The sequence below is a fragment of the Nicotiana attenuata genome, unplaced genomic scaffold (assembly GCF_001879085.1).
Source record: "Nicotiana attenuata strain UT unplaced genomic scaffold, NIATTr2, whole genome shotgun sequence".
In the NCBI taxonomy this organism is placed as follows: Eukaryota; Viridiplantae; Streptophyta; class Magnoliopsida; order Solanales; family Solanaceae; genus Nicotiana; species Nicotiana attenuata.
The window spans coordinates 61,479-66,052 of record NW_017672148.1 but is presented as its reverse complement, the minus strand read 5'-3'; the positions used below and the strand labels follow the sequence as shown (position 1 = coordinate 66,052).

The 4,574-nt window shown below is 33.4% G+C and overlaps 1 pseudogene; it reads right to left on the bottom strand.

The window, feature by feature from the left end:
• Positions 1-442: 442 nt before the first annotated feature.
• LOC109212057 lies at positions 443-2,510 on the bottom strand (annotated as a pseudogene).
• Positions 2,511-4,574: the final 2,064 nt, after the last annotated feature.

Genomic DNA, 4,574 nt, shown 5'->3' with positions numbered 1-4,574 from the left:
GTAGAAATAATGTGTGAAAGTTGTAGATAAATTGTAGATGAGTTGTAGATAAATTAATATATAATTAGTTGTATGAAATTTGTTTTTACTATGTATAAATTAGATACAAAATATACAAAAGACATATTGAATGAAATTTGAACAACATAGTGAATTCCCCCAAATTCACTGTGATTTTCCAATTTATAGTATCTCTGATTTGTTGCTTTGTTTTTCTGTTTTCTTCCAATTCACTTATTTTCTCCTCGTCATTTTGAGTAACTGTTCTATGTGAGATTGCTAATTCGTAAGCAGCATTCCAATGCTTTTTCATGACTTTCCCATATGGATATGGTGGTTGAAGTACTAAGCAAAAACTTAGATAAAAGCAAGAAACTGAAAAATGCAGTCATACACTCCTTTTGAGATTGAGATTCTATATGAACATGGTTCTCATTCCTGTTTTCTTATCAATGATAGTGCCATTTCTTATGGGTTACAATAAAATATTATTGAACTGCAAATAGCAATAGTTGTCTTTATGATTTGTCTAAACCTTAAGCTTAAATGATTTGTCTTCTTGAATTTCATGTTTGTTAAACAGTGACACCCGAATTGGAGAGGGAGTATTGTATAAGTTTTTTAAAGGATGTTTATTATACACAAACTAGCTACCTAGAGACTACAACTAACGTAGTAATGGGGCCAAGACTTTTGACAAATGATTTAGTACTTCTCTTTACTTGTTCTCAAAAAGTAATGATCCCACTCATGCTTTTCTAGAGTTCCAAAAGTATAATATTTCCAACTATATTCTTCATCAAATACCATACTATAATTCTTGCCTTGTCTCATTTCTTTTCTCATTACATCCACTCTTTCAAGAACCCCTTTAACTGCTAAATCAAATGCTTCTTCAACACTCTCCAATCTTGATCTTGGATCTGCATATACCACATTTGGTATTAGCTTTATAACTTCCTCTCTCAGTGTTGCTACTTGTGATCTTGGTATTTTAGATAGTACATTTTCAATGCTCACTTTCTTTTTCCTTACATCATCCTCGGGAATAAGTACTGAGTATTTTGTGAAGTCCTTAGGTAAATGCCATACATATTGTATATAAGCAGAACCTGGAGTGAAAAACACTGGTATACAACCAGCTAAAATGGAGTCGAAAGTAGACCTTCTAGTAAATGAATCACCAGAGGGTTGTAAACAAAAATGAGAACTTTGAAACAGTTTCATAACATGAACTGGTTTATTGCATTTATTGTGCAAGTCTTTGCATTCCAATAACCTGCATTTTTGCCTCGTTGCTAAACACTGTTCAATTATCTCGCTTCTGATTGATTCCTCCAAGTTTGGTCGTGGGGCTCCCGCGAATGAGAACAATACCCTCCTCCTTAGCCTCCTCATCCTGTTTTTGCCACTGGAACACATCATTGTCACTTGAAGGATGAAAGTATGTCGGGTATGGGATCGCGAAGTCATTTCTGTTCCAAGGACTCGATTCGATTGTCAAGATTGTCATGTTTTGTGCTTCAGGCAACAACATTAACTTGTTACCCCAAGCTTTATCCTCCTCAATACCTCTCCTAAAATCCCAAGTAATTCTACCTGCAATCATAAAATGATCTCTTCCCCACATAGTTTTCCATTCGGGTTTTTCCTTAAGAATTTTTGCAACCTCAATTGCACCAGCATCCCTCATTGATGTATTAAAATCATCCCATAAATACCTTGACACATCAAAACCTGCATAATAAGGCACAAAAACTGCTGCTGCTTTCGACGAATCATTCGTTAAACAATCATATTGCTTCATTCTGTTATGAAACAACACTTCTAACGAGAACTGATTCGTCGTAAACCAACCTTTGTTTGAGAAAACTCTCTGAGGGTTACCAAGATCAGGACCAAGTCCCATATTTACCAAATATTGACACATATCTTCCCATTTATTTAACAAATTGCAATGCTTCAGCATGTCTTCATTAAACCTACTTGGTATTTCTGCAACATATATATATCTTTCTTCACACGATTTTCCTCCCTTTTTATCTTCTTGAGTTGCATTTTTCTCAACCTTTTCATCTATAGGTTCATTTTTTCTTAACAAAGGTTCCAATTCTTTCTCAAGCGCCTCCAAATCAGGTACCACATTGTCATTTTCAACAACCGATTCTTCCCCGGATCGCGTCTCGTTCTTTGTAGTATCAATGGTGGCATTATTAATACTTGAAGAATTGAAATTTAAGCTAATATATTTTTCATGAGGGGGAGTTGGAGGAGGAATAGAAGCTACACGAATGGATTCAATTGAACTCGCTTCGTATCGTGACGTTGTTGTTACAATTCCAGGTAGAGAAGACCAATCAACACCATAAAGCAATAAGTACCAAAAAATAAAGAAAACAAAGAAAACAAACCAAAATTTATTGCGAGACCTTGTGGTGAGGGAGTTTTCCATCTTTTTTCCAAGGTTTCTTGATCTAATTATTATCTGTCTTCTATGGAGCATAAAAATTTATGGCAGTTCTTGTGGAGAAGCCTCATGACAAAAAAAAGAATAATATGATTGTTTGGTTGATATCTAAGGGATGTGATGCTATAAAAAAGCTATTCGGTTGGACTTCTCATATGAATAATTTAATCAGTCTTTCTGACTTAATTTATTTTATTAATCCGAATTAGTATTTGGTTAGACACGTGTAAAGATCAACCCTTTAACGTATTCTCTCACTAGTAAATTTATCCGCACTTCGCGCGGTTTAAATATGAATAAATAACTATGACTAAACTATGAATAAACAAATCTTTTGTAAGCAAAAATATTAAAAATACATGCTATGACTAAACTATTACATTAAACAACCATCAATGAAGAGAAAAAAGGAGTTATTAATTCCAATTCCTATTTGGACTCATTTTTAAATCCTTAATCAGGCCCTTTCTTTTTAAATATTCCTCTAGGGAAATATAAGAGAACAAACAATAGCAATATTAGCCAGAAAAGAACAATAAGAAAATAAACCATGTGTCATGAAAAGAAAGAAATCAAATTCTCTAACGCAATATTTTTTTTAATTTTAAAAAGATATCATCATTTCCGTGCTACGTACTGGTATGCTCTTAAAAGCATTGTATTCTGGGTAAGATAGAATTAAATATTAGAAGACCAAAGTCCATCTAATATAGGCTTTCAAGTTTCAAGGAAGATGGAAGCAGCAAAACTAGTGTCTAACGCCAAAGTAGGAGCTACATGTCTTTAAGATTTACTATGCTACCTACACAATTATTATGACGTACTTTTCAATTCTTTGTTCAGCATCTAAAGCTATTACAGTTAGAGCATACAATTAATTTCAATATCAATTGTCGAATCACCTTCTCAATTCCAGTTGCTAAATGCTCATATTACCTGCAATTGTCGTACTTTGACTGCAAAAAAACAACATGCAGAATGCATAGCTAAACAAAATAGCAAGAAACTTATTTGCAACCATATATAGTATAACAATGATAGCTTAAAATTATAAAACTTGTCTGAACGCCTTGCTAACCGTCTGTCTTACATCTAGCAGTAGATGCTTGTTCACTGGAGGGCATAATTCTGCGATTGCCACAACGAAAACTGTAAATATTTTAATTGCAAGATGACTCCATACTATGGCCCTTCATTATTTTCATTTGTGCAAGTTCTTCTATGTCTTCACTGCTCTTCATTTGTTGGGTAACGCTGCCCATGGTATGACTCTTCATTATTTTAGTTGACTACAACATAGTTGATTTGACACATTTGATGACCATAGAGAGTTGTCATATCACCTTGTCTATGCTCAGGTTTACTCGACATTGCAAACATATAACAAAGACATACCCGACCTCTTGTTAAGAATTTTTGCATTATCCACAAGTAAATTTCACAATATATACAAAGCAGGAATTTTTTTTTTTCATTCATTTATATTATGAGACAAATGAAAGGAAGAACTATACCGTTTCACATCAAATGAATTTAATCTTCTTTTATTATGCACCGTTTCGTCTAATGGAGTGACAACTTTTTTAATTGAGTAACGCACCGGTCCTTAATTAAGTAATGCACCGTTTCATACTTTCATACAATAAAATGGCATCGATCCCCTTTAATTGAGTAATAATGCACCGTTCCTTTAATTACTGAACTGTTTCATACAACGGAAATGCTGATGATGGCCTTTAATTGAGTAGTTTTATTCTTACAATATGAGGAGAAAATGGGAAAAAAGACACAAAAAAAGGAGAAGTAAATGGGTTTTTTGGCCAGAGAGAGTTGCCAAGTCACCTCTTCCATTCCCTCTTTTTTATATATATATATATATATATATATATATATATATATATATATATATACTCTAATTTAGTGTTTTTCTGTTTAGATTATTTTAATTAATATAGCCAATCAATGGAACGCTAGTGTGCCTTTATCGGTCTTCAGTTCACAAAATTTAACCAACCGTTCAGCACTAAAATCATCTTGTGGGAAGGTGGGTACAGTCGTACGAATGTGAACACATTTAGTACTAAGAAATTGTATGTTTAAATTCACT